This window comes from Colius striatus, chromosome 22 (genome assembly GCF_028858725.1).
Source record: "Colius striatus isolate bColStr4 chromosome 22, bColStr4.1.hap1, whole genome shotgun sequence".
NCBI classification, from domain to species: Eukaryota; Metazoa; Chordata; class Aves; order Coliiformes; family Coliidae; genus Colius; species Colius striatus.
The window spans coordinates 8,688,471-8,697,296 of record NC_084780.1 but is presented as its reverse complement, the minus strand read 5'-3'; the positions used below and the strand labels follow the sequence as shown (position 1 = coordinate 8,697,296).

General features: G+C 51.4%; 1 long non-coding RNA gene across 2 annotated transcripts; it reads left to right on the top strand.

Annotated features, from left to right (window-relative positions):
• Positions 1-36: 36 nt before the first annotated feature.
• LOC133627561 (uncharacterized) lies at positions 37-8,125 on the top strand. Of its 2 annotated transcripts, XR_009820293.1 has the most exons (4): positions 37-783; positions 2,455-4,495; positions 4,925-5,240; positions 5,653-8,125. It is a non-coding gene; the product is annotated as an uncharacterized LOC133627561 (long non-coding RNA). The 2 variants fall into 2 exon arrangements; XR_009820292.1 differs by having other exon boundaries at positions 37-4,495.
• Positions 8,126-8,826: the final 701 nt, after the last annotated feature.

Genomic DNA, 8,826 nt, shown 5'->3' with positions numbered 1-8,826 from the left:
GTGGCCAAAGCTGCAGTCATTAACTGCTTCAGTTAATGAAGGTAATCTTGTGGGAGCGCGATGGCTACCTGAATGAGTCACCCAGCAGTGATACCCATCGCTGCTAAAGTAGGCCAGTGCTGTGTGTGATGGGAAGCTGTCAGTGCTGGTTTCAGTTACCCCTGAGCTGTCTCAGAAGCTCCAGCCCGCAGGCTCAGAGGGGCTGTTGTGCCGTGCCCGTGGGGTGCAGCGGGTCCCCTGCAGCTGTGAGCCCTGGCAGAGCTCTGCCCCCCGCTGCGTGGCACAGGGGTGAGACGAGGGGTCGGAGCTGCAGCCGTGGGGCAGCTGTCTGGTGCTCTCAGCGTACGGCGAGTTCCTGGGCCTGCTGCTGTGTTAGGGAAGCAGATTGGGGCTTTGAGTGATTTCAGATGGTATCTTTTGGGTTGCTCTCGGGGGAAAGGCAGCTTTTATTTCATGGCTTACTTTCATTTAAAAATGACCTGAACATTTTTACCTTTACATTTTACCTTTGCTTCACCTTTACTTCGTGGTAGCTCTCGGGCTCACAAGACTCAAAGCTGCCCTGCACTGGGAAACACTCAAGTGTGTAGCTAAGAAAACGTGGCACAAAGGAAAGCTTCAGCCCTTCAATGAGGCTGAAAAAAATAGTGTCGCCTTCCCACCCAGTTGAGGCAGTTAAATGTTGGGCAGGCCTTGGCATTTTCATGAGCCAGCGTGAGGGTACAGAGGCCGTGATGCCGTGGCAGAAATCTGGGCTGCTTCTCTGGCTTAAGCGGAGCGCAGGTATGTGTTTTGGTCCTGGGGGATTTTGGGTTGTTTGCTTTTGTGTTTTATTTTCTCCAGACTCTGTCTAAAAGCAGGTGGCAGAACTTTGGCATTTTAAGAACTCTGAGGAGCAAAGTCCCGTGCTGGAAAGCAGCCTTGGTAAATCCCCAGCTGTGGGGGAGGCGGGAGCTGGGTCTCACCCTGCAGTCCAAAACAAGGGGTGACCTAATGGCAACGTGCCAGGGTTCAAATCCAGTGAGGATTTGAAAGAGAAACGAGTTTTGGTAGTGCTACACTGGATGAGGTACCATGACTCACAGCTGGAATGGCTCGGGCTGGGTGTTAGGGGTAGGAGAGCAGACCCCCTCCCCAGTCTGCTGTGAACTGGCATCCCTCAGCACCACGGCAGGATCAGTTCAGAGCAGTTCAGTGCTGTGGCTTTGGCACTGCTACCTGCCAGGCTGTACATATAGGTGCATCCTCAGGCCTCTGCTATCTCCCCTGCTGTTTTCTGCTGCCTGCTACAACCATCTGCATAGCCTGAGGTTTACAAAAACCTTGTGCACATCATTGTTGATGTCGTGGGTGACTGACTCAGGCTGGCCATCCCTGGCACTGCCCACGCTGCCAGCTCCTGGCTGCTGTTGCAGTTGGAATGCCACCGGCCACACCTTCCTCCCACTGCAGGAAGCTGCCATTGTTAAAAGCAGGGCATGTTCCTGTTCAACCAAAACGCTGAGATCAAGTAATCCAAAGGCCTCCATGATGCCTAACAAATTCCTGCCCAAGACTAGCGAATGTGTGCAGCTGCAGCTCTGTAAGCCCTGCCCTCAGCATCCACAGGCTGCTGTCTCACACATCACTCTGTAAGGGACAGAAGGAGCAAAGAGGCAGGGGCAGGGGAATGTAGAAGTAAGACAGCACAATGTCCTTCAGTTTACCAACCCCAAGCCCTGAGAGCTGCTTTTAAATGCAAAGCTAGGTTTTTCCAATGCTGATGTGGGATAGCTTTGTCCTCTGTCAGCTCCCTCTCACCCACAAAACACTCAGCAAGATGATGTGTTCCAGCAGAAACCTCTTTGGGCGCAGAATTCCCAGCCAGCTCCACTCCAGGAACAGCAGCAGGAACAGTTGCCTCTTAGCCCACCTGCCAGGACTGTTTCCCCAAACTCTCACCAACCAGAGGGGGGGTAATTTTTAACATATTCTTTTATTCTGCATGGTGTAATAGAGAATCACCCTTAAAAAACCCCCTCACTTAACTCCTGGCTATAGTAAAACTGTTGTCTGCACTGACTGCAAATGAGGAGGGCAGTGACAGGAACTGGCAAGCTTTTAGTGTTTGCTTATTTACAATTAATGTAATTTTGCATATGGGAAGGCTGAATTAGATAAAGGTTAAACAGTTTGACTTACATTGTATGTGGAGTCGAAGCTGACAGGGAAACTCAGGAGTTCTTTGCTCCCAGATTTTACTCAGGTTGTGCCTCTTGTTTAATTATAGTCACTGAGCCTCCAGTCAATTAGTGAGACATATCCACCAGCTGAAGGAGGAGTGGCTTTTAGAGGAAATTGGTGGGAACTCGTTGGAAGAGGCACTTTCTGTCAGTTTTCAAAGGAAAGCAGAAATAAGGATTGGAAACATTTAGGTTGAGGGGTTTTTTTTCTGAGAGGTTTCTTGTTTTCCAGACAAGGTTTGTTAGTGAATGCCAGGGAAACAGGCAGCACTTGTGTGTGTCATCCTCCCAGGGATCCCTGCCAGGAGGAGGAAGAACAGGTAGGCACACAAGTAACCCTAAAAACCCTTCTGAAACAGTGGTGAGGTTGATTCTGTGCCCCTGCTTGGGCAGATGTGGCTGTGCACAAAGCTGGCGGTGGGGATGTTTCATAGTCCTCTTTGGGGGTGATTGAGTGGAACAGGGTGGAACAACTGGTGTGGAGATCAAAAGGCTGCAAAGCCAGAGGGCTTCCTCCCCAGGAGCCGTGGGGATGTGTTGGCTTTGGGTAGTCACAGGCAATAAAGCAGACCCTGAATGCAGCCGGCAGGTGACACCCTGGCCCTCCCTTTGAAAGCCTGGAGTCCTGGGATTGACCCTGTGAGTCACAGCAGCGTTGTGGTTGGAAAAGATCTTTAAGATCCCGGAGTCCAACCCCTCACCTCACGCTGCCCTAGAGCTGTGAAGCCTCGGAAAATCCCAGCTGGGAGAGCCGAGATCCTTTTCAAAGCAGTGGCAGCACTCAAACACACCAGCTGCTTCAAAGCTGAGCTTGTGCCCTGTCTTGAAGGTGGGTTGGAGGTACTCGGCATCCCCTCAGCGCTGGGCACAGCTGCCCAGACCACAGGCAGAGGGAGCGGGGGCAGCCGTGCTCCTGAGCCGCAGCGTCTGCTTAGTTCCAAACCGAAGGAGCCAACAGCGTGGAGACAAAAGTCATTATTTCAGCTATTAGTTGCTAAGAATAGAGGCGGCGGGGGTGCAGTGCAGGGCTGAGGGGCACTGGCAGCACAGGCAGGAGCAGGGATTGCAGTGGGAGCACAGAAATAGCTGTTCTCCACGCTCAGCACTTTGAAGCTTCATGAGTCACTAAAATACACTGGCGGGGGTGTGGAGGGGAATACTGCCTGCCCCTGCACGTGAGGCAGAAGCTGCCCCTGCAACTGCTGTTTTCTGGAGAGCAGCCTTTTGCCGAGGAGCCTTTTCCTGGCCCCGCCACTGCAGAGCACGGCTGTCCCGAGGAACCCTTCAGAGCTGGGATGTGAAGGTATGGATCCCCTGCCCGGGGGCAGCACAGCCTGTGGGGGGCTGCCCATGCACCTCCCCGGCCCCTCACCCCTCCAGGAACATTTGCCAAAGCCAAACATGAGCGGGGGAGGGGTCAGTGGGACGGAGGAATCTATTGATCCCACTCCAACTGTGTCTCACGGTGTTTTCCCGACTCACTGCTAATCTGACTTGAAGTTCCTTTTACAAATACACTCTAAAAGGTTAAAGGTATGATAACGAGGGGCTCAGCCACTGTGAGGTGCTCAGCTGGACGCTCAGAGGTGTCTTTCACGTCCTGTCCTGATGCTATTTAGCAACGGTCATACTGGTCTCAGTGCCTGGTGTTGGGAGAGCTCGGGAGAGGCAATTCTGTGCTGTTTGCGCAGCCCAGGGTACAGCACATTCCTGACCTATGGCTGGGTTCCCAAACTACTTAGTAAAATGAATAATAACGATAGTAGAAGTTGTACAACTGTGTTTTTTAATGCAGAAACCTTTGTGTTCCGTCAGCATTTAGTAATACTTTGGGTTACCTCAGAGCTGGATTTTCCAGCTGGGGAGGGGGAGAAAGAAAAAAACCCACCATTCCCAAGTGACACAAACACAAACCCCCAACAAACTGCAAGCTGAGACGTCTGTGTCAGTCCTGCGTTGCAGCAGCATAAAGAGTCCATCTAGATAGAACTGAACATCTCAGCTGGAGCACGGACAGGGCAGCAGACAGCGTGCTAAAAATAGATTAATCCTAATTACAGCCACCCTTCTGCTTTTTCAAGGTTTCCCGTTTCACTGGGACGCTGGAGGGGGGTCGCTGGGGCCGGGGGCACCCGGTGCCCGCGTTGCATAAGCCGGGAACACGGCGTCCCGGGGGAGCCGGCGGTGACGGCAGCGCCGCGGCCCAGCCCCGCAGCCCGCGACGGCTCTGGCCGGCAGCACAACTGGCCCCAGCCGCTGGCGAACGGCTCCAGGTAACCTGTGCTTTGCTGCTGAAAGATCTGACCCCCACCTTCCCCCTGGCAGCTGCGGGGCAGCCGGGGCCGTGCCCAGCGGATAAACGCCGGAGCGGTGCCGGGGGCCGCTGGGAGCTGCTGTAAATCCCAGCGGTTTGGGGTCACACAGGGAGCTGACTCGCTGTCTCATAAAGCACAATTACAGAATGTTTAGTATGAAATAAACATATTTGAGCCTCTGCTTTCCAAACTGCAGCAGTTTATTTCTCCCGTAAAGCCCGTGGCACTATGGAAAGCAACTATTTTCCCACGGTAAAGGATGTGTGTGAATGGCCAATTTAGATATTTAGCCAGAAAATGTATTGCTTCAGCTACAGCAGCTTAGGGTTGGTTTATCACAAACCAGGAGTTAATGCTGTGGGGTTTGTTTTCCTTCTGTTTCTGTAGTATAAGTAGGTTAAACATGAGAGCCCCTCTGCTCGAGATGGATCTCGGTCTGCCCACATCAGTCTGCTCACATCGGTCTGCTCACATCGGTCTGCTCACATCGGTCTGCACACGCTGCTGCTGCTGCTGCGAAAAACAGCCAGCGACTGACATTCTTCATGAAGGAAATCTTAAAGGCACAGGAGTCGGCCGTCACCATGTGCCCAAAACGAGGGACAGCTGAGCAGCCTGGCTGAGCACAGCTTTGGCTGGGAAAAGGAGCGTCTGTGACCTCTGGGAGATGGGACGGGCCACTTGGGAGCACTCTGAGGATGTGGTGAGGCTATGCAGAGAGAAAATTAGAAGGGCCAAAGCCCAACTAGAACTTAATCTGGCTCCTGCTGTAAAACACAGTTTAAAAATGTTTTAATGAATATATTAGCAACCAAAGGAGGGCTGAGGTGTCCATCCTTTATTGAATGTGGGGGTAAGCACAGTGAAAAAGGATGAGGAAAAGGCTGAGGTACTTAACACCGCCTTTGCCTCTGGTGTTCTCCAGGTACCCAACCCCTGAGCTGGAAAACGGGGACAGGGTGCAGAATGAAGCCTCTGTAGTCCATGGGGAAATAAATGGCTAGTGACTTGCTGCTCACTCAGACACACAGATCTGTGGGGCTGGATGGGATCCACCTGAGGGTACTGAGGGAGCCAGGGAGGTCCTCACTAAGCCACTTTCCATCATTTATCAGCAGTCCCAGTGCACCAGGGACATCCCAGTGGATTGGAACATGACCATCTACAAAGAAGGGCTGGAAGGAGGATTTGTGGAACTACAACCCTGTCAGCCTGACCTCAGTACCAGGAAGGTCATGGAGCAGCTCTTCCTGAGTGCCATCACACAGCACATACAGGACAAGCAGGTGATCATGCCCAGCCAGCATGGTTTATGAAGGGCAGGTCCTGCCTGACCAACCTGACCTCCTTCTATGATGTGTGACCTGCTTTGTGGATGAGGGGAAAGCTGTGTGTGTGTGTCTGAACTTTAGCAAAGCCTTTGACACCATTTCTAGGCAATGCTACAGGCTGGGGCAGAGGGGCTGGAAAGCTGCTCAGAGGAAAAGGACCTGGGAGGTTGGTCAACAGCAGCTGAACATGGGCCTGCAGTGTGCCCAGGTGGCCAAGAAGACCAAGGGCATCCTGGCTTGGATCAGCAGTGGGGTGGCAGCAGGAGCAGATTGTCGCTCTGTGCTGGGCCCTGGGGAGGCTGCACTCGAGTGCTGTGTTCAGTGTTGGGCCCCTCACTTTCCTCAACAGCTTGCTTAGCATTCCTGTGCCACTGGGCAGAGAACAGACACCTCCTCCTCCCTTTGCCCTCTGCTTTACAGGATGCAGAACGGTGACGCTGCTGCCTGTGTGCAGGGAGCCTCGGCCCTTAGAAACACCTCTGGATCCACCTCCCCGTGTCTGCCAGCCCCTGCCTGGAGTGGCTGCTTTCATAAGCACAGCGAGAGATTGGGAAATGTGCTGTGATTCATACGGATCAGTCCCCCTCCCAGCCCGGCGCAGCACCCACGGGCGCCCGGGAGCTGCCAGACACGCACAGCGCCAGCCCCACGCCTGCCTGCAGCTCCTCCTCCAGCCCCAGCTGCCAACACGCTCCCAGCCTGTTCAGAACTCGGTGCCACAAATTATTTGTTCTTATCTGAAAAAATTCCTGGACTGCTTTTTTATTTTTATTGCAGAAAAATGATGGAATTGAGAGAAGTTTCATCAGGTCACAGGAACAAACCGACCCTGGTGTGAGGTGCTGCTGGGGAGCGGGGGCAGGACCGGCCTCAGCTGTAGCTCTGCCCCCTCCCAGCCTTCAAACTGGGACTCTAAGTTATTTTGGCCAGGGATAAACTGTCTTTGCTCATACAGCACTGGGTCTCAGCTGAGGCTTCCAGATGGTTCTAAGAATAAGTAGTTTTAAGCTATTATCTTTTAAAAGTACTCATACAAAAGAAGGACAAGAGGAGGTTCCTGCCCCAGCTGGGTTCTCCTCAAAACAGCCAAGATGCATTTTTTTCTAACTTTTGGTCAGTTGTTTCCTGCAGACAGAGACAACCCAGGAGACAACAGTTTAACAGGAGACAACAGTTTAACAGTTCAGATAAGTATTTTGCACTTCTGTAGCAGCAGTCCTTGGAGAAGCACTGTTAGCTCTGAAGTCCAAGTGATTAACAAAATCACAATTAGTCTGCAGAAGTGTGTTTATGCAGGAGCTGATTTCTCTTCCCAGCCTGGAATGATTTCCCAAGCAAATCTCAAGTAGTTGTTGAGCTTTTGTATTTATTTTTTTCCAAAGAGAAGCATCAATATTGTCATTTTTCAGGATATGGTGGGGATTATATTACTTTGCCAATTCTGATTAGTCACATTAGTCTCACTGTAGCCTTTTTTTTCCCCCCTCCAGAATGGGAGACCTTGGTTTTGAGTGATTTCTTTGTATAATATAGAAAACAAACCATTTAACGTTACAAAACAAAGCCCATGAAGTGCTTTCAGCTTTGCTCATGTTCCTGCCAACTATTTTCTTCTTAAAAAAAAACCAAAAACCACCCAGCAGCTCCTGCTCTGCCTCCTTTTACTCCTTTAAAGGGGAAAGGAGTGCTGAGGATCAGCTCTCCTAAGAAATGACAGGGACTGGTTTCTAAGCCTCTAAGACAACTTCTAATACTGTTCCTCCCCCTCAGAAAAACCAAGGCAGTAAGAATATATTGTAAATAAGGTACAAACTTTTAAGACTTCTTTAAATACAGACTTTGAACAGATGTATTATGAAGAGATTAATAGTTAAATGCCATTTCTTTGCCCAGTGACTGCACGGGACAGGAGCCTCTGCCCCTTACATCCCTTCCCACATGACCCCTTTGCATTCCTCGGGTCTGGACTGTCAAAAAGAGGGACAGAATACTTTGAAAGCCGAGAGTATCTGCCCAGCAGCCCTCTCCAACTCCTCTTATTGATCCTGTGCTGTTTCTCTCAGGAGACAGGACCAGCCCAGGCACAGTCACAGACGGGCAGGATGTGCTCCCTGCCGTCCAGCACTGCAGGTGACGGAAACAGCAGCATCCCAAAGCAGCTCCATGGAGCTCCCAAATCTGTTCTTCACAGCTCTCCTTGGAGAAGAACCTTTTTCTGTTGGTTTTTTTTTTCATTCCAGGCTTCATTTCTCCCTTTTTTTTTTACCAAGTCCTGAATGTGATCATGTTCTGGGGACTCTTGAACTGCCAGATATGCTGCATCACTGGTTAGTCCCTCAGAGTCTGGATCAGCTCCAGCCCTCTGGTCCAGCTGAAGCAACCTGCTTGGCCTCCCAGATGCAAACACAGTCAAATTGAGACGTGCCTGACTCAGAACCCCTCTGCAATAGTCAAAGCATGAAAGCTCAGAAAGAGCTTATAGAGAGCCTCAAAATTTGGGGTGCACCAATAAGTAATAAATAGCAGGTGACAGGGCTGACAGGCTCCTTCTGAGACAAGCTCCACCCTTCAGGCCAGTGCACAACTTCTGTTTGGGATGTTTAACCCACAACGTTGGGGCTGGGTGGGGACTCAGGAGAGATTTGTGGCAGCTGCCACTCGCCTTTCACTGTCTCAGGTGTGCAGTAAATGAGGTGGGATGTTGTGCTTCATGTGACACTGGCCCCAGTTAACCCCTAGCCCTTTTTTTTTTTTTTCCATCTGTAGCCATGGCAACTTGAGTTATCTTGCAGAGTTCCCATCACCCCATGGTAGTGACACCTTGTTTGTCACAGCTGAACCTTTGGTCCCACCTCTGGTGTTGTCCATGTGCACATCCCAGTGCATGAAACTGCAAAAAAACCCACCCCCAACCCCCATCAGTGAGGTGGTGGCTGCACTGCTCCTCATGCAGGTCTG